We start from the raw sequence: 22,024 nt of genomic DNA, 5'->3' as shown, positions 1-22,024 counted from the left end.
GGGTTCAATCCTCAGCACCACATACAAACAAAGATGTTGTGTCCACCGATAACTAAAAAATAAATATTAAAAATTCTCTCTCTCTCTGTCTCTCTCTCTCTCTTAAAAAAAAATCTGGGAGTCTTAAGGCAGAGAAAACTGACTGAGCATAGTGGTGCTGGAGCTTGCCAGGTCCTTGGAAACAAGAGTGACCCCTTCAATCTTTCTTAGGTACACAGCATCTCTCATTCAAATGTAGGTCTCCTCCAAAAAGAATAATAAAACTCTTTAATTGGCTAATTATAATACAAACACACGACAGAGTCTTTAATTTTCATCAACACAAGATAATGATGTAACGACTCTGAGAATGGATTGTGCCAGGTGCTACTGTGAAGATCAGCTCTGCTCATGATGAAAATGAGACTCCATGTGCTCTCCCAGCCAGGGGGCTGACAGTTCCTGGAAGCCCCCCACAAAGAAAGAAGCCATTGCAGGAATCTTAGGCTGCACAAACAAATATGTATTCCCCTGGAGGAGTTCAGTGGGCTGCTTTTACTCAGGGTGATTTTGTGCTCTGATTTATTTTTGTTGCATTTCTCTTGGGGAGACAGAAAACCTACGAATTGCCCCAATACATTCTGGCTTTGTAAAGTATTTTAAAATGGTAAATGAGGTTGTTTAGATCATGTCTCCAACAGGAGAAAACGCACATTAAGCTAAGGACGTATAATGGGCTCTTTCTGTCACATACAATAAGGCACTTTCTGTGTTGATAGTTTAAGTTTATGATGATAAGCGTGTATGGGTTACAGGTGAAGTGGACACAAAAGAAACATGCACCTTGTGTGATCATTTTAATGAAATTGTTTTGTAGAGTTGGTAGGAAGCAAGGAAAAATTTTTTTAAAAAAAAACATCTCAATTCAAAAGGTTATCAAGTGAATCCTTCGCCTGGCCTGTCTGACATTATTGCCTCTAGGTTCTGAATCCAGTCTGGCTCTGGCATTTTTTTCATGCTGTGACCCTCCAAGGTCATGGAAACAAGTCGCTTTACCTTACAGTCCAATTTTACTTAAGTGCAAAAGAGGGAAAAGGACAGCATATGGCATGCATGGTTGCTGGGAGAACTAAATGGGTTAACAAACCACATGTATTAACTGTTCTTATTGTCATTTTACCAGTATACTAACTTTCTTATGTATACTAGCTTTATTCATTAACACAATTCATGCATTCATTTTACATATATTTTCTCAGCACCTGCCATGTGTTAAGTACTGTTCTAGAAAATGGGGACACACCAGTGAACAAAACGAGACCCCTATCTTCTTGAGCTTTGCATTCTAGTGGGTGAGACAGACAATAGAAAATTTAATAAACAGATGAGAAGCATGATGTCAGGTCATGATATGTGCAGGGAAGAACAATAATGCTGGCTAAAAGGAGAGATAATGACAAGGGCTACTTTAAATAGAATGCCAAAGGAGACTTCACTGAGGGTGACATTTGAGCAGAAGCCTGAGGTTTCAATACTCCTGGGTAATGAGGCTGCTTATTTTTTCCTAATTCAACCTCTCAGACAATTGGTACACCATGTTTCCTCAGCCCTCAGGTCTGTGACACAGAGTCCTATGTCTCCTTTCCCTAGTGTTCACGTTCTGGTTGCCCAGGGATGTGCAATTACACTAGCAGCACTGCACTGATGCAGGCAAAAAGTCTCATTTGCAGCCCAGCTAAAAAATCTTGAATGTTAAAGTTTGGCAGATCGTTATTCTACCTGCTGATCCCCAAAGAGGAAGCTGCTATCTTTTTATTTCTCCTCTTCTAAAAATAGATGGCTGCCTCACTAAGGTGCTGTGTAACAAAGAGGCTGCCTGACTCCCCATCCTATTTGTTTCCTATTATTCGAGTTAGCTTGGGCAGTATAGTTAGTTCCTGCCTCCCCAAGGAATTATGGCCAGCCAGTAAGGCACAGAGAATCTGGATTCCCTGTTAGGAAAACCCTTGGGGAAAGTTCTTAGCTCAGTTTAACTAAGGGAGTTGGGGCAAGAGGGCGTTCTCTTACTCTCTCCTCAGAGCACAGGATGGTATAGCAGTACCTACATTAAAACAGAATGTACTCAAAGGACATTCTGACCGATCTCAGTTGCCCTCAGCCACATCCCTGCCAGGGCACCCTCCCTTCTTACTAATGGACCTGAATCAGACTGATGATAACAAGATTGTGGGTTGGAAGAGATCAGGGAGCTGGAGTGCAGGCTGCAGCTGGAGTTCTAGTAATTTGGCCTTGGAAGAGAGAACAGAAGCTAAATCAAAATGCCTAGGGCCCAGGCATTGCATTCCTGACATTAACAGGACTGTCAGAAGCATCTCCTGTGGCCTTTCCATTTTCTGCTCCCTTTCTGGGGTGGGATGAGCTCAGGCATGGAGGCTGTGTTTCAAATAGAGGGCATGCCACTGAGCATGCTCCTTGAGGGCAGGAATGGGGTTACGCTTGGCTCTCTGATCTAGGCCATTCTGGTGATCTGATTTATTCATGATTTCATTATTAGATCTGTTTTCTTAATGAGCCATATATGTTTGGGGGCTCACTGGCAGTTCTAATTATTTTAGGTAATTTAAAATCTAAATGTTGTTTATCAAGTATAAAATAAGGATGCCAGTTTAAAAAGGCAGCCTAGTATGCTAGAGAAAGCACTGACCAAGATGTTAAAAGGCTTAGCTTGTAATATTTTTCCCAGTAGGTGAAATAAAATGCACAGAGAGAAGACAGAAAGGAAGGCATTTGCCAAAATGATAATGGTGCATATGTCTATGCAGTGGGATTATGAATGTTCTTTTTCTTCATTCATTTTCATACTTTAAAAATGTTACCCAATGAATATGTCAAATCAAAACATTGTCATCATATAAGACAAGAGATCAGAGTTATAATCCCACTTTTATCATTTATTATCTGTGTCGCATTGGAGTCAGACACAGATCATTCTGTAGTTCCTTGGTTTTCCTGCCTATGAAAGGAGAAGTGAGGAATAGATGAAAGGCCTACGGTTCTAACATTCTATACTATGAATGCATTTTTATTGTATTTTATTTTTTAAACTGGTAATCTAAAGAGTTAGAACATTTACTGCTACTTCAAGTCACTAGAACCAGAGTTGCCATGTGCTGTGGAAGCTAATCCTTTCTGCAGGATTCTAACTCTCAGACTAAAAGCTCAGGTATTGTTGTTATTCTGCATTAACTTGTGAGTCACAGTTGGCCTGATGTGGGATCTTGAAGTGCTATTACAGATGTTAAAGTATGGGATTAATGACAAACTATTCATAACATCTGCCTTCAGTTGAACCAATTTTTTTATTTCAAATTTTTAATTCAAATGCTGCATTGGAATGCTCATGAGACACATATATAACATAGTCTATCAATTAATTCATCTAATAATTATAATGACATTATGAAAAATGAGCAAGAAGTATTATCCCCATTTAATAATGATGAAACTGAGGCTAAGAGAAGTACACAGCTAGGTTTTAAAATCTGAATCTATATTTGCTCAGCTATGATCAATGCCACTCTAGGAATTTAACTGAAGAGAAATGTGGACAGCTAGGACTTCTGTCATTATGTGGCTTTCCTCTGTGACTTAGAGACACCAAATTCTCAAGAAAGAAGGGTTTTGTGTGCCATTTTCTCATCCCTGGATACTGGCGATAATAGCACTGTAAAACCCTCTACAGTGATTCCCACCCCAAGTGGGAGGCTCGTGAGCGGGTATGGAAAACACTGACACAATCCCTAGATGAAACAGCTGGTAATTATGCCATGATCTGTACTCCTCCCATTTGAGAATTTCCCCAAACCCACAGAGATGACAGCAGACCCACGGCAATCTCCCAGGTATGAGACTAAATGACATACCAGTGGACAATTCCCAAGATTTTTTTGTGGCCTCAGTTAAACTAGTTCTGAAAGCATAGTGTATCCCTGCTATAAAACTGAGGGAAACAGCATGGGCTACTGATGCCATGAACAACCTATGGAAGGGTATTGCCTCCCAACCTTGTGCTAATATGACATTTTTATTACAGGGCCAAGGTCAGCACTTAAGCCTTCTGGGATAGTAAATGTTGGGGGAGGAGTAGCAGGATTTTCAATAACTTTTCAATTTGCAAATTTTTAATTTGCTTCTAGGTGCTGCTGGACCAGTCCTGTAAGCTCTTTGAACTGTATTTTGTGCATCAATAAAATGGAGATAATATATCTATCTCATAGCACGTTTACTAGGATTCAATTAGGACATTTGATCAAACTGAAAGGAAAATAACATATGAACGCACTAATAGACATTTGGTAGGCATGTTATGTGAATCAGATTGTACATGAGCAAGAAAGTACCATGGCCTAATGGGTATGGGAGACACTGGGGTAAACAAAGTTCAGTTATTATATAAGTAGCTTTTCTACCACCAATTTCCCAACCTGTCATAGAGTCTAGAAACTGCTTAGAAGCCCCCACAGCCAGCTCAAGGCAGGCCAAGATTATCAGGCTGGCCTGAGGGAGCTATTCTGGACTACCAGCTTGTTCATAGTGTGTAAAGATAAGATCAAGCTATGAACCACAGGTCTTCTTGCCTTTGCCTAAGGGCATCATCTGTCAGGTTCAGGAGTCCATTTCAAGGTCAGCAAATATTCAAGCTGGCCCCAAGCTGCTATCCAAGGGTCTCATTCATGATCAGGTTGGTTACTTTTGATCAGCCATAGCCGCCTGTAAGATTGGCTGGCAGGACCTGCCATATGCAAAGACCAGAGTATATTTTAAAAGACTTTAAGGTACTTAGCCTAGAGGCAGCATTAGGAACTCTGTATGATTGTGGAAAAGCTCTCAGGAAGACAGGGTAAAGCCAACAAGATTAGACAATCCAAGTTGGGGTCAAAGCATGCTAAAATGGGAGCAGCTTAAAACCCAAAAATAAGTCTACTACAGAGGAAATATACTGCAAGTTCTGAGGGGCTGACCTTTTTTTCTTTTTCTTTTGTTTTGGAGAGAGAGAGAGAGAGAGAGAGAGAGAGAGAGAGAGAGAGAGAATTTTTAATATTTATTTTTTAGTTTTCAGCGGACACATCTTTGTATGTGGTGCTGAGGATCGAACCCAGGCAGCATGCCAGGTGAGCGCGCTACTGCTTGAGCCACATCTCCAGCCCCACCTTTTTTCTTTTAGGTTATCAACTTTCAAGGGGGCATCCTGATCCTGGGTAAAGTTAAGCAGAGAGCTGAGATTTAAAGAAGACATAGTATGTTATAAAATAGAAAAAGAAGTGTACTTTGGCTTTATAGAAAGCCAGGCAAGCATCCAGCATCCCATTTTGAAGTGTGGTCTCTATAAACATGACCCAGATAGTTAATTTATTGAACATTTACACTGTATTAGCTACATAACACACCTTATATTTAGTGATTAAATTGTGCCTAGTATAACATGGGTGTTGAGAATCAAAGTTGGAATCCAGGTTGAACTGATTCCAAAGCCTGGGCTTTTTTTCATTTATACTGTAAAGTCAGTAGTTTGTCTGGCTTTTTCTAAACCTTTTGGCCTCTATGTTTTGGTAACATATCCCAGTGCTGGATCCTTACCAGAACCCCACAATTGGCTCCTTATCCCAGCAGAATTTCTGCTATTTATTCACTACCACAGCTCAAAATCCCCAGGATCCCAGGCTTTTCCCATGGAATAGAGTTTTTGGAATGCCCAGATATCTAACAAATCCTTAGATGACTAAATATCAAAATAAACCCCAACTTACATCTACACAGAGGAAATTACCCCTTTTCATGACAGTCTGAAGGAATTTCAGGAGATTTTGAAGACAATTTCAAACATACCTTGGCTATGTTCACTGTCAAGCCATTGTCCCAGCTGTTCTCTGCAGTGGGCATGCCTGTATATGGTCCAATTGTATGTGTTTCTCACATCAATATCCCACTATGAATAATTTGCTCATTCTCCCAATATTTGGGGACCTTCCCTGCTCTGAATAATCATGCTAATCATTTTTACTTATATCACAAACAACTGATAATTTACCTTTACCCCACACTTTGCAACCATTAGTGTACACTGGTCAAATCAGGAACTGCACATTCCTTATATCTATATGTTCTGAAACATCCAGAATACCTTGTCCCACAAGTTACTCAAAGACAATTCCTTGATTTGAATGGATAAATAAATGTCTAACTCATATCCTGAAAGAACAGCTCCCTCCGACTTACTGGAAAAAGGACTAAAGGGGAGTGACATCCTACGTCCTTAAGCAAATAGAATTACACTCTCTTGGAGAATGGTCTTTGTATACATCCCAAGAGAAATACCATTTTGTAAAATTGTTCAGGGTTGACATACATAATACTAACCAAGACAAACTGTGACCACAAATCTATAATTCCTTTTAAATCATTCAATTTAAGATGACAAGCAGAGATTGATTACTGCAAGGTTGATGAATGAATAGTTTTATCCCCTGCCCCCATCTGTCTTCCTCTTCATCTGCTGAGCATGCATGTTTTACTGTCACCATGTTTCCATGGTAATTTACATTTTGAACTTTTCACAATCATTTTCCTTTTGCATGCAGCATGCTAAACAAGAGTGGTAAAGTCCACACGGGAGACAGGGAAAGACTGAATCATAGATATGTTAAAGGTCAGTCTTCAAATCAGAGGCAGATCTGAGAACAGAACACTGACTTCAGAGACTTGGGCTCTAAAGACACATTAATCAACAAGCCAGTTATCCATACAAAGGGAAGAAAAAATGTTACTGAAATAGAGTTAGAAATTTCTATAAACATACCATTATTTGACTTATATCAAAGGATAGATATAAGTTGACCAAGGAGCACGTTCAAGAACACAGATTCCCAAGCCTTACCTAAAACCCACTGACCCAACATACTGGAAAAACTGCCCAGGAATCCACATTTTAATAGATTCCCAAGAGACTCTAATGGACAGCTATGTTTAAGGTCATGGATTTTTGTAACTGCAGAGATGCTACATGTGAATTCTTACTCCCAAGTTCTGTTCTGCCTCACTCTGAAGTTCTTATTCAAAATGGCAATGGGTTTTGGAGAAGATGGTAGATAGTTCTAAGGCCAGGGAAAATGAACTCCCTAAAGAACCCTGAACAGGAAGCTAGAAGAGAGTACCCTGACCATGCCTCAGGTTGCACTCAGCATTTGGCCTTGACATTTCCTCAAAGCCAGCTTTTGCTCTTGTGTTGTTCTAATATGAAGAGACAAGAAGCTACTAGCAAACACAGTTCATTCAAACTCAGGATATGATTCCACAGCAATAAGCTTCAAACACAATTTCATCTCAAAGCCATTTGCAACCAAACCACAGCGTCCTTAACAACACCATTCCTCTTTTAGGAGCAGGACCTTGTTATATTTTTCTTCTCTTGAATCTCAGCAGAAAAGGCCTCTACTATTTAGAGGCCCCAATTATAGTTGGGTTACTGTTAGACTTGTGAAAATCTGATAAATTAAATTACTCAGAATTATAACAATGAACAAGGCAGAAAGCAAAAAGGAAAAAAATCTAGCAGGTTGAACAAGGAGCATTTAAAACCAGCCCTAAAAAATAATAATATGATTTGACCAATTTTGCCCATCCTTAATGATTAGAAGAGTTCAACAGCTTGTTTTTTTTGTTTGTTTGTTTCTGGTGCAAAGATAAGACTCCAGGAAGAAATATCTTAATGGAAACAACTTGTCTGTACCCCAGGATTAAATCCAGACCAACCCTGAGGGAAGGCTCTCACTGCTATCCTGTTAGTATTATTTGTACTGTGCTTGAGCCAGGTGAGCTAATGCCTCATTAATGAGAGCAAGGCTACCACTGAGATAATTCCTCCTTTCTCAGGCCTGAAAAATAAAGAAAATGCAAAAAGCCATGGAAATTTTTCATTTGCCTTTGACAAACTCTATTCACTAATTATAAATCAATCATCAGTTCTCTTAGACATCCTACTCTCAGGGCTCCTGCTGACAGAGCTCCCACCTTCACCTCCTACTACTCTCCTGGACACCAAGCAGCTAATGGGCAAGTAGGGGAGATCCAGGAAAAAAGGGCACTTGACCAGATGATTCCATCCACTTGTGCCCCCAGAGCAGCCATTGCCTTTCACACAAATACCCTTCCTTTCAGCCCCATCCTGAAATATTAATATTCCTCTGACCATCATTTTGCAGCCCCCCGCCACACTGTACATTAGGCCAACTTCCTGGCCTTGTTCTGCTTCTTCACCTCTTCCTCAAAGATTAAAACGTTACATGTTGACTTGCTTCTCAGTTTCCCCCATCACAGGGCAAAGGAATTAATAGCACAGGCTATGCTTATCTCTGCTTTTTTCTTTACAATCTATTGGATTGACAGCAGGTAGACAGCTTCCAATCCCATAATAGTTTCCAAAGCCTTCATAAGGCCACGACCTCACCACGGTTTCTGAGGTCCTCTTGGAAGTTTTTCTTTGTCTGTTTGTTCATGTATTTGTTTAAATAAAATAAAAAAGGAAATAATCATTATATTTGGACAAAAATAAACCCTTCACACTTATTGTTAGGAGATTCTTTGCAGCAGAGTGGGGGGAGTAGTACAGAAACTTCTCCAAAGAAACACTTAGTGAATCTTAGAAAATTCACTGTGTGGTTTCAGGGCCCAAAGCAAATTCTAGCTATACCCACCTTCAACCTCTTGGCAAAATCTGTTCCTGTATATAGAAACAACTTTCTACTGAGTGCATCTGCAATTTCTGTTTTCAAAGAGTCCTCTCTGGCCCTGGGAGCTTGCTCAGCCTGAGCATGAGGCAAGCTGGAGAATTGGCATAATTGCCAGGGGTTGACTTTCCTAGGAACAGCCCTTAACCAATGACTGATAGAAATTAACAAATAACTATTCCAGTTGTTTTCAACTCTGAAGCATGTTCTGCACAACTCCTAGGAGCCCATGATGATTGAGCCCTAGTTGCCTACAGTTGTAACCTCTCATTAATGTATTCTGAAGTGATTTACAACCCTTTCTTCCCATTTTATTTCCCCACTCCATTTATAGTGCTTTGTGGAATCAATCACTATCTAAGTAAATCACTTCAACTCAAATCTTATCTCAGGATCAATTTCAAGGAGAGTCTCGAACTTAAGACTCAGAAGTTTCAAGAAGGAGCTGGGCATGATGACCTGAGCTCCTTTGTAACTCTTGTCATCTGCTTCCTTAAAGGAAACAATATTGTTCGCTTGGCAATAGATCACAGCCATTATTTCCAAATAGCTTTATCAGAAATCAGAAATTGATGATATTTTCATCTCCATTAACCTCCATACCACATCTTGTTTTTGTTCGAGACTCAAATGGGGAGATGAACAGGTATTATTTATTGATCCCCTAAAGCCTCAACAGAAACTTGTGTCTTGTCATTGTTCAATGTCAGAAGAAACCTAGAGTTAAGGAATCCCAAATCCCCTAGGGTGCAGGATGATGGGTCTATGGTAATCTCTTCATCACTGTTATTAATTTCCATACACTTTCTTCAGAGAGGTAAACATACATCTTCCTTGCCATGAGAACTTTAGAAAACTACTTAAATCTCTCTGCACCTCTATAATAGAATTTTCATGAGGATAAGATATGAAGTATCTTTTACAATGCCTGGCACAGTATGCATAAAACAAATAGTACATAAATTTAAACAATGACCCATCTTTGGTTTCCTCAAGTTCTTCGTGGTCCTAGTACCTTGACTCATCACACTTAGTTCTTACCCATTTCACAGTAAATACCCCCATACGTAAATCTTTGTCCTGGATCATAAGAAGCTACAACATGTTAACAGAAGAAATTCTGAAATGTTTGGGGTTTGGGTAATTTTCTTCAACTGTCCTGATGGAATTGTGAAAGATGCACGCAGGGATTTCGGAGCCTACTGACTATAGAGCAACATCTGTCCCATCATCCTCAGTGAGTTTGTTGTAAGGACATCAAGAAATGATTGGGAAAAAAATGTCACTATCTAGGTCTGGGATGGCAAATTATTGACATATGGGCCATTCTGACACTTCTACATTCATAGTGGCCAAACAATCCTCAAAATACTTTTAACAGGGTCTGGGGTTGTGACTCAGTGGTAGAGAGAGCACTTGCCTAGCATGTGTGAGGCCCTGGGTTCAATCCTCAGCACCAGGTAAAAATAAATAAATAAAATAAACATATTGTGTCCAACTACAACTAAAAAATAAATAAATACTTTTAACATAGAACCCTGGTATCCTTCACTAATTGAACAGAATTGTCAAGTGAAATAATCCTACTTTCAATCGTTAGCATGATGAGACTTGATCATAGAAGAAACAGACTTCATAATGGGAAGAAGCCTGCAGAGGTGTCAGGATGATGATGCCAAGAAAGGGTGTGCAATCTGATAGGCTACCAACAGAAGTGGACAGCAGTGAGTCAGTACATCATGCTGATTATAAATTCCCATTTCTGATGTTGACAAAGACAACATTAAGAGAACTACAAAAATGAAGCAGACAGAACAAACTCTTTTCTGACAAATAGGATGCTTTTAAAAAACTACTTCAGGTACAATGATCATATGCTGTTTGCTGTTCAGGCATCATATCAATATTCAATTCAGTAAAGATCATATTTCAATGAATCCAACATAAGCATAAGCATAAGCAACTTTAGAGATCTATTTGCCCAAACCTCTCTTTGTATACTTACAAATACTGATTTCTACAAAGCTAAAAGAATATGCCAAGTCCGCATAGTCAATTAGTAGCAGAGTATTGAACATAATTAAGATATTCTGGCTTCTGGATAAATGTTATTTTTATTGAAACAGATTATCTCTAAATTACCAAAACCAAAACAAAAAGGAAAAACAAGGGAGAGAGAAAAAGGGAGGAATAGCAAAATAGTATAAAATTTGGCAGTGTTTTTTTTTTTTTTTAATGCTAACCTTAACTATCAAAGGTCACTTAGGCAAAAACTAATGAAAAAAAAAAAAGGAAAAAAAAAAGAGAAGCATTATATTGAAAACTAAGAAGTCTAACACTACATGAAACACCTTTGGTTTGAGTCTCCCACTTTGTTATAGACTAAATATTTACCTCCTCTCAGAGTTCATATGTTAAAGTACTAACCTCCAATGTGATGGTATTAGGAGGTGAGCTGATTCAGAGGTAATTAGAGTTAGATACATTCAAGAGAGTGGGAACCCCATTTTGGGATAGGTGCCAGCATAAGAAAAAGAAGAGACATGAGAGTTTCCTCTCTTCGCCACATGAAGGTACAACAGGAAGGTGGCCATTTTCAAACATGAAGGAATCCTTTACCAGAACCTGACCATGTTGGCATCATGAACTTGGGCTTCCAGCCTCTGAAACCATGAGAAATAAATGTCTGTTTTTTTAAGTCAGCACATCTATGGTGTTTACCAATCCCATCTGACTAGAACATTTCCACTTTACTTTTTGAACAGCAAGTCTCACCCAAGATAATTTACTATCCTATCATTTACAATAAATTCTAATTGATAGTTAATTGCTGGACCATTATTTAAAGTTTACTAAAGCTTGTCAAAGCATGTTAAGTGTGTCTTGTTATTTTCTCTTTATTTTCCTTTTTAATTCTATGTTGCCATGTTATGAGCATACTTTTGCTACTGGCAGCATCTGGGGGTAATGAATTTTAGATCCCACAGGTTACCATGACATAAAATTAGTCTTTAAGCTCTCTAATTTTTAAAAATATTTTTACTTGTAGATGGACAAAATACCTTTATTTTATTTATTTATTTTTATGTGGTGCTGAGAATCAAACCCACTTTCTCACACATGGTAGGCAAGTGCTCTACCAATGAGCTATAACCCCAGCCCTCAGCTCTCTAATGTAAAATAGGCTTTCTGCTTCATGATAGTAGTCAAAGTCCAGGAACAGCAAGAACTGACCAGAAAAGGAGAACCTATTTTCTCTTCACTCACTATCAGAATAATTTTTCTTAATTACAGTGAGTCTGAAAAAACTGTTTATTATTAATGCATCTGAAATAAGGAGTCACAGAGAATTCTGTGAAGTCTGACCCTTCTCCCTGGGATTGATAATGTGTCTGGGTCTATGATGGGAGAGGGAATATATCCCACCATATAGTTAAACCATTTTGGATCAGAACTTTTTCAAAACAATTGTCAAACTTCTCAACTTCCTCAAATGGAGGAGGAGAAGGAGAAAGAAGAAGAGGAGAAAGAAAACGACTCCCTCTCTACATGTATTTCATTATTATTTTCATGTAGCCCCTGGCTCTTGACACCCAGGCATGTTGTTCATACATGCTCCCTCTGGGAATTTGACTTTGGCTTTCTTTCACTCTCTTATGTTTAACCAACCCCCTTTATTACCAAGACACCCACTACCTTGAGCATAACACCGTGCACTATAGCCTGTGGCCCCCAGACTCTCTTCTCTATTCTAAGTAGTTCAAACTACAAAACTCTGTCAAACCCTTCTCACATGAGAGAGCCAAGTATCCTAAGAGAGTCTGCTTTTGAACTAAGAACACTGTATGTGTGTGTTTTCATGTGTTTGTTGTTCGATGTAATTTCATGTGTAGTCTTGTGACAATAAAAACTAAGAATAGCAATGTAAAATATAGGGTTAAAATCAAGCATAGCTAGTTTAAATCACAGATATGCTACTTTCTAAATGTATGGCCACAACATCAGTTTTCTATTTTATAAAGTCAGTATAAAAATCCCTGTCTTAAAAAAGGTTTCTTTTTCTGTGATTAATTAAAATAATGGCTACAATGTGCCTGGCATATACTATGAATCTGATTAATTATTGATATGAAATTATGTTGATAATGGTTAATCCTCTTTATGTAGCCTCTACAGAAATTCATTTGACACATCCCCACAAAGCAAGCCAAAGATTATTCAAGTTAATCTATGAAGGCTTTTTCTTAAAACAGGACAAGTATACATTGGTTGGTATTTTCACTTTAGCAACATTGAATCATATAGTCCTTTACATGATTTTATAGAATTCAGAAGATTGTATAACAGGGAAGGTAAGTGGGGATAACTGTTGTGATGTCATCTCTGTCAGAGTTTTATTACTATTTTTCAATGGTTTAACAACAGAGAAAAGTAACACTGAAGGAATGGAGTGAGAGCAACATCAGAGAATTGTGTTTCAAGTTCTCTGTTTTCTACTCTCTACTGCGTATCTGTAGACAAAAGTTTAAACAGTTCTTGGCAAAATTTCATGACCTCCTACTTGCATATACAAAAGAACTGACACTGATTATAATGTAGTTAATATACTCTGTAAGCGGTATAACCTAGTTCTTAAGGGCATGAATCTGAGATTTAGCCTTGAAGAGACCTAGCTCCACCACTCTCTACTTGTGTTCCCCTCAAATGAATTACTGAATGTCTCTGAGGCTCCATTCTTTTATCTATAAAAATACAAATGAGTTGGGCACTGCGGTCCATGCCTGTAATCCCAGTGGCTTGGGAGGCCAAAGCAGAAGGATTCCAAGTTCAAAGCCAGCCTCAGCAACTTATTGAGACCCTATCTCAAAATTAAAAAAAATAAAAAATAAAAGGGCTGGGCAATACTTGGTGCAAACAAACAAACAAACAAACAAAAAACAACCTTAAAATGAAAAAATGAATGAGAAAAACCTGTTCCAGATGATCAATCATTAAAGGGAATAATAATAATAATCTATATAAATTCCCTAGTATGGTAGCAAGTACATAGTAAACTCTTGAGAATAAGCTAATTGACATTATATTGACATTAGCTTATTCTCAAGAGTTTACTATGTACTTTCAAACCATAAAGTACTGCTCATATCAAGAGCAAACTCTACTGACCATGACATTTTGTCTTAAAAGGTCCTAAAGGAAATTAGCAAGACATAAAAAATAAATTGGGTTATAACTTTCATCACTGCTTCCATGCAAAAGTTGTACAACATGTACTCTTAGGTATGTAAAAGTTCCATCTTATTGCATCTTTTAATACTATAAAATGAAATGATAAATATTTGCCACTTAGTGAGAACTAAGTGACCCTACCTTTATAGCAACAATTTTGGTAAGATATGTATTATATGAAATGTTATTACCAAGTTCCTGTGAGTCTTACAATAGTTTTCCCATCCCTCTTATTGCCAATTCCTTAGGTCTTTCTGACTTACAGCTAAAAAGAGCCCTTTAAGCTATGATTTCCACATGTTTTTTTTCCTTTAGCCTAAGAAATATATCTTGTGATTTACTAGAAGAAAGTCAATATTTATGGGAACAGCTTGATTGCAATCTTGCACAGAGGCATGTGAATAGATTTGACAGTGTTTCAAGGGTCATTATATGTAGCCTTATAATTCTATTTGTTATGATATAGTTTTTTTCTGTAAGAGATATTTGAGTGTATGCTACAATAGTTCAGCACTATATGAGATATTGTTGGGAGATCCAAAATGTATAAGGTAGAGCCCACATTTCAAAAGAGCTGAAAATTTATTGGGGCAATAAAACCTAGAAACATCAAGTAACCAGAGGAATCAACCAATCTTGTCCTTATGGAATTAAAAAAATGACACATGACCTCTGTTACCATTCCTCTTCATTTTAAGTTTATAGTTCAGGGTGTCAGTAGCTGCTTTTGCTGTTGGCTATGCCCCAAATAATCTCTCCAAGCAATCACTTCTCACATGTGAAAATGTTCCATTACCATATTTTCTCACAGAAAGGAACCTTAATTAGGAATTCCTAACTAACAACCTGAGTGGAAGCAACATTTACTCTCAACATATCAGGTCCATTGCTGAGACTTCAAATGTGCTTCTAGTGGCAGAGCTTGAGTGTTCTCCAAAGTTTCCCTGTTCCAAAGATTAAGGCTTGAATCCCACATCACCATGGACCCAATGGTTCCAATCACACTCATGGGGAATGGTATGGCAAGTTACTCCATGGTGGCCCATACAGGGCAAAAGCTTCTATCTGTGGGCCTCTCTTGTCTCTCTACATTCCTCTCCTTGAATGAGTTTGGCAATTTCCATGGCTTTCACAATCAGCTTTAGAGGGGTGACTTCCAAAACTGCATCTTCATCTTCAGAACTCAACTTGATGCTCAGTTCTAGACCTGCCTTCCAGATGTTCACTAGGTATCATCTTCCATATTTCTTTGAAGATCCCAATGCTATCAAGAGCACTACCATTTACTCTGCCACCCACAGTTGATGCCAAAAATACATAGTTGATCTGTCTCTGTCAACCCAACATCTAATCTGTTACCAAGTCCTGCTAGTTTGATTCCCAAATAATCTGGTCACTTCTGTAGCTCATGCTTATATTTTCACTTACTCATAGGACTAGAAGTGTTTCTTATAAGTATGTCCTGCTTTATTTTTGACACACACCCAATCATTCTGTATACAAGAAGCACAGTCTTCTTTTTAGACTACAGATCCATATCAAACATTCCATATATGTATGTTGAATTGAGATGAATTAAATTGCCTTGCCAAATCTTTCTAAGTGGCAGTTTCCTTATTTGGAACATGTGCATATTAAAGATCTAGGGATGTTCTGAGTGTGGAAGAATAAACATGATTTGAAGATATTTTTGTGAGAATATGTCCCATAACTTGAAAAGAAAAATATACATCTATTACATTCTATTAAATCATCACCATTTTTGCAGTATGATGAGCTTCATAGTACTAATTTTATTAACATTTATGGTACCATCATTTGGAAACCAGGCAAAATTCTGAGTAAGGTAGTCACACAGAGATAGGGCATACTCTAGGCCCATCCAGGGCAAGGAGGAGGCAATTGTTAAATTAAGCCCCAGTTAATGTGAGAGGTTAATTTATTTCCCAAACCTGAGCCATTTATTTTCAGCTCTGCTAACTTCCTAAAGGATCAAACAGAATATATTTAACTATATGATCAAAACAGAAGGATGATTCACTGACTTTTCTAGGTTGGTAGTACAGCAAGTGAACTGCTGAACAGCTTTGCAGACATCATCCAATACAGCTACACTGAGCCACAGTGCCAAAAGGGCAAGCTATCCTGTGAGGTCATTGCAGGAATTCAGGCCTTCTTTTCTGTCTTTTTGGCTGCCCATTTTTATTCCTATATTATGTGATACAGGGCTAGATGCTTAGACTGCTCATAGTGTCCCAATTCATGTCTTCTCTGAAAAAATTCAAACAACCCTTGCCTGCCTCCACTCTTATTCTATCTCCTTTTCTTTCAAAGCTCTAGTCACATGGACTTTCTGTACATATCAAACCAGCACTGAGCTCTTTCCTGTCTCTGGGCCTTTGTACTTGCTGTCTCTAGATGAGCACATGCCTGGCTGCTTCTCATCATTCAGGTGTCAGCTCAAATGTCACTTCCTTGATTTAAAGGAACAACCCTCAGTACCACCTCAGGTGCTCTTTAGCCCATTACTAAGGCGTTCTGTCTCCAGTGGCATCATTATCTCTGCAATTCTGAATTGATCAAGGCAGGAAAAGATAACCACATGGAAACTTTGATACTAGAATTTATAACCTTTTGCTGATAAAAACTTCTTTTTTATTTTTTCCTGGAGCATTATGAGGTAGTGGAAAGAGGATGTATTAGTCAGACCCCTTTTGATTGCAAATGGCAGACTCCCTAGTCAAATTAGCTTTAGCAACAATGGGACTTTATTAGCTGAAAAATAGGATGTCCAAGGGGTTATGTTGGCTGCAATCATGACAGGATCTGAGGGTTTGACCAATAGCAGTACTCTGCTTCTTCTTCATTTCTCTACTTTGCTGTTCTATACTTTGGCTTCAGTTTCACACAGGTTTCTCCCCTATTTGTAAAAGATGGTCACCAGAATCACAAGACTCTGTGCTGGAGACACAACCATGAAAAAGAAGAGTACAGTCCCTGTTCTCTTGGGGGTGATTTAAAGAATAATGAGCTGTCTAGGCATCAACCCCTGTGTGACACAATACAGGAGTAAAATGGACAATAGGATGCAAAAATGATATATACATGCAAATAAAGAAATAGATAGGGTAATTATAGAGAGTGACAAATACTATTTAATACACCCTTAGGACAGTGATCACTATTTCCCACATACTTTAATTCCAATTGGTCCTTATAGGACACCTACTCTGTGCTCGCCTATGCAAAGGTTGGGGTGTAGAATTGAGTAATCAAGTCTCTATCCTTTAAGAACACATAGTACTATACTATATACCCCAATAAATCACCAACATAGTAAGCATAATAAGATGGAATGCATAGGCATCATCCTAACCAAGGGCTATGAACCACTTTGGTAGGTGAACTCTCAAGTCCTTGAGGGCAGGGAAATGTTAAAATCAATCCTGGTAAAATAGTACATGTCTGATGATGAAAGGTAAGAACTAGAGTAGTAAGATTGGTAACTGAGAGGAAAAGATCATCCCTCAAAGAGTCAAATTGAACAGTGGCTCCCCGAGAGCCAGAAAGAAATCAAGGAGTTGGGTATGGTAGAGCATACCTGTAATCCCAGCGGCTTGAGAGGATGATGCAGGAGGGTCATGAGTTCAAAGCCAGTCTCAACAACTTAGTGAGGCCCTAGGCAATTTAGTAAGACCCTGTCTCAAAATAAAATATAAAAAGAACTGGGAATGTGGCTCAGTACTTGAGCAACCCTAGGTTCGGTTTCCAGTAGAAGGGAAGAAAAAAAAAAAAAGGAAGGGAGGGAGGGAAGGAGGGAGGGAAGGAGGGAGGGAAGGAGGGGGAAGAAATCAAGGAGCAGTAGTTTTCTTAGAATAGTCTAGCAGAAAGTGTTGAACTTCTTTTGATACATATTAATTTGAAGGATATATAGAAAGCACTGAACATTATAGATTTCCTATTCCCATTTGTTGAGACCTATATGTGCAAAAAACTGTGCTTAGAATACATTATCCTACTTAATCATACATCTAGTGACTCTTGGCAAGGTTCATGTGCTTTTTATTTATGGAACCCATGAAACTCAGTGAAGTTATGGAACGTGCATAAGGTCATACAGATTAGTGGTATGGCCAGGACTTTGATCCTTTACTGTTATCTGATCTTTTCAACCTTGCCACACTGCCCCATAATAATATATGCCTTCAGAAATGACAAAGGTCTTACTAGCTTACCTTCCCTTTGAAATCATTTCTCAGTTAAAAAAGAAGCAAGGGGGGTGACTAAACCCCAAGAGGAAGGTTGATTATTGTAGAAGACTTTTCAGAAGACTCTTAAGGAGCTCTCTGACAGTGCTAATTTTAACCAAGTCATTGTGAAGCAACCTTGGATTTTTCTATGCCAGGCAAAGTACAAATACAAGTTTGTGACTCAGCACAAACCAGCTGTGGCTCTCCCTCCACCCCATTACCCACACACCAAATGGGATGAGTAACAACTCTCAGGTTCACTAAAGAATTCAAAACTTGCTCAGAAAGCTCTATGTTCCCCATCCATCCAGGCATTTCCTTATAAGAGTCTACCCCAGAGAATCTTCTTCCCACAATTAACTCTTACTCAGGTATTGGAAGAAGTGTTGAGCTAAGCTGTAGGACATGTCCCAATTATATATGACAGTGAGCATCTGTTTTCTGAGACCTCCAATCAAAGGAAGATGTGGGCAAGAAAAGGCTCAGATTGTAGTTACAGCAGCAGAAGCAATAGGGACAGAAACCTATTCTCAATTTGGGGATGCGGTTCTTCATCAAAGAACTCTGAAATGCTGATCTGTATTTCAGACCTGTTATGATAACAGCTTTCCAGGACATCCAAATTCTCCCTATAATTTTGTCCTCTGTCTTCCTCATGCCATCCTCAACATGAAGATATAGAAGTGTGTGTTTCTGCAGTCTTTGGACTAGAGTCCAGAGAAAACAGCTCAGGGGGATGGGAGAGAGTTCTTCCTTGGTTTTCTGAACTTAGAAATATCATTTTCAACGTCACTTGCCAATAACATGATCAGTAATTCACTTCACAAATATATAATGATCCATTATTGTGCAGAAGACACTGTTTTAGGCTCCAGTACCATAGCAGAGCCCAAATAAAGATTCTTGCTTTCATGAAGAAATGGGGGAAACAGACAATAAGCAGTCAGCATAATAAATAATTACACAGTATAATAAAAAATTATAAGCATAATTTGATTAAAAGGGGAGGAGTCTAAGCAGAAGAGGGACCAGGAATACCAGAGTTGGGTTTGATGGTATGTTGTGTTATTAAATAGGGTACTCAATGTCAACATCACCAGCATTGTAAGAATTGAGCAAGGATATCAATGAAGTGAAGGATTTGGTCCAATGGATATCTGAGAAAAGCCCATTCCATGCTGAAGAAATAGCCAGTGCAAAGGCCCTCAGGTGGGAGTATACACAGTATGTTTGAAAATCAAAACAAGACCCATGTGGCCAGAGAAGAGTGAGTTGGTCTCCTTCAGTCAGCCTCTTAGCCAGATGAGGCATTTAGGGCCAGAGTGCAAACTTTGCATCTGTTTCATTACCTAATGCATTTGAACAAACTACCCAAAAGGCAGCTCCAATGCTATGTTCGTAAATGCATCATCACTATGAAAACAGTCCTGACTCAAAGAAATAATTGTTAAATGACTAAAGGAATAAATGAAATAATGAATGTAAAGCTCTGGCTTTTATTATGACAACTTGATCTCCCTGCAACCAATCCAGTTCACTTTCACTCCTAGGCTCTGTGATCAGTTCAGCTCTTTAGTCTACTCTTCAGTCATATGTGCTATATGCTTCATGAACTAGACCACATTATATCTTTAACATGTTTCTCTCTGTAGCACTTCTCTGATATTAAGTTCCAATGCATTTAACAACATCATTGCTCAGTAGCCCTTCACTTCTCAGTTCTACCTCTCCACTGATTCCTTCTACACATGCTTATATTCCCTTTTGAATTCCCCTCAGCCAAGAACAAATCACATGTCATCTCAATGGGTCTTACCACCTTCCCTTTAAAAATGGCCTTTTCAACAAATACACATAGTATAGCTGATTTGTGCCAAGAAAGGTAAAGAATAAAATGTCCTGTTTTCTACAATAGATCAGTTTTCCATGTGTCAAGCTAATACAGATTACAAGCCATGCTATTACTTAGCACCACCAACAACAGGGTAGTCAGCTACTTCCATGTACTGCTGGTGGAAGTATACATTGGTGTACTGTTTCCAAGAAGCAGTTGGTAACCTCATTCGTAATTTCAATTAATGAGAGCAAGACTAAAGAAACAGGGAGAACTGGTGCACACATGTAATCCCAATGACTTGGGAGACTAAGGCAGGATGATTGCAAGTTCAAGGCCACCCTCTATACCTTAGTGCCATCCTGTCTCTAAATAAAAAAAATTAAAAAGCCTGGGGATGTAGCTCAGTGGTAAAGCACCCATGGGTTTAATCCCCATACTGAAAGAAAGGAAGAAATAAACAAACAGACAGACAGATATGGTCAAATGCTTACAAATAAAGCTATTGTTTGCATGATGTCAGGAAGGAAAGTCTGACAAATAAATTCTCACAAACACACATTTTAAAATGCTACTGTACAACTGTATAACCACCAGGAACATTTAATGACATAAGAAAATATATGCCTCAAACTGCTAAGAAAAAAATCGATACAAAACTGTGCATTATTGTTAAACTTATTTTATTTAGCACACATACCGAAAGTACTGGAAAGAAATATAATAATATACCAATCTGATCTTCTACAGATGTTTAGAGTTACAGACATTTTATGTGCGTTCTTGTATCTCCCACAGTGTGCAAATATTTTAATATATATACTAAATTGTTATAAATGACTTATAAAATTTTTAATAAAACAATTTAAAAATTCTAAAATAAACAATAAGCAACAGACAAAAGATGTATCCTATTTCTCAGAGTTTTCTCCAAGATAAGGGGCATGTGTATTCCATGTGTATATTTAAATCTACAGAAGGGATATCAGAGATTTTTTTTTGTCTCTTCCATTTCTGACTTTGAAGGACATAGTTCTCTTACAGAAATAAATTGTCACATTTTTCTCAGTAAGTAGGAGGTCAGAGTCAAGGATGCCCTCACCTCCCAGGAGTGTCTTCTTCCCCAGGGGGCAGGACATTCCCCAAGGGGAGAAAGAAATCACCGAAGTTCCTCTGGGAGGATTCTGCAGTGTCTCAAATTAAAGAACTATAAGGTGGAACACAATCTTAGGAAAATAAAAGTTTCCCATGACTGCCCACTGAGCTCGAGAATTTTTTCTATGGTTTCTCTGTGAGTTGGACATTCAAAGAGCCATAAAGACTTCCTTCTTCCATACTTAAAATGATTCCCTAAGTTACAGGCCCACTCTACTTCTCTTTCAAGTCTATATTTTCACCATTTCCTACCACAGAAATCCTGATTTCCAGTTATTCCAGTCCCCAAACAGTTTACTAAACATACCATACTCATGTCAAATATTAAGTCTCTGCATAGACCTCTATTCTTTCTTTCAACAATGACTAGCCATATTTGAAATGACAATCAATTCTATGCTCTATTTTGACACAAGTTGTATACCTTTGAGAATAGTTTTAAAGTTGTGACTTTCCCTCCTAGGTATAGCTGAATTGGATCACAATGCACAATTGATATAAGATAGGTCATTCTGTCATCAGGACATGGAAATTCTCATCAATCTCTGTTGGATCCTCCAATTCTGCAATGTATTTAAAGTTGGGGCTCAGGTGGCCATAACAGTGTAAAAGCAGAAAAAAAATCCTCTCAAGTATGTGTGTGCATGAGTTCAGTATGGGAAAGGGAGATAAGTAGCCTTTGGAAGGAGTAACATGTGTCTGCATGACCAGAGATAACTGATGAGGAATCTTGCATTACTGATCTTCCCAGCTGTAGGATTTTACCACAGGATCCTGGATCAGGTTGTAATCTC

The 22,024-nt window shown here is 38.4% G+C and overlaps 1 protein-coding gene across 5 annotated transcripts in view; it reads right to left on the bottom strand.

The window, feature by feature from the left end:
• Positions 1-22,024, bottom strand: part of Fgf13 (fibroblast growth factor 13) — a 522,252-nt gene that overhangs the window by 258,275 nt on the left and 241,953 nt on the right. The window lies entirely within an intron of this gene.

This window comes from Urocitellus parryii, chromosome X, assembly GCF_045843805.1.
Source record: "Urocitellus parryii isolate mUroPar1 chromosome X, mUroPar1.hap1, whole genome shotgun sequence".
NCBI classification, from domain to species: Eukaryota; Metazoa; Chordata; class Mammalia; order Rodentia; family Sciuridae; genus Urocitellus; species Urocitellus parryii.
This window is presented reverse-complemented; position numbering and strand designations above follow the sequence as displayed.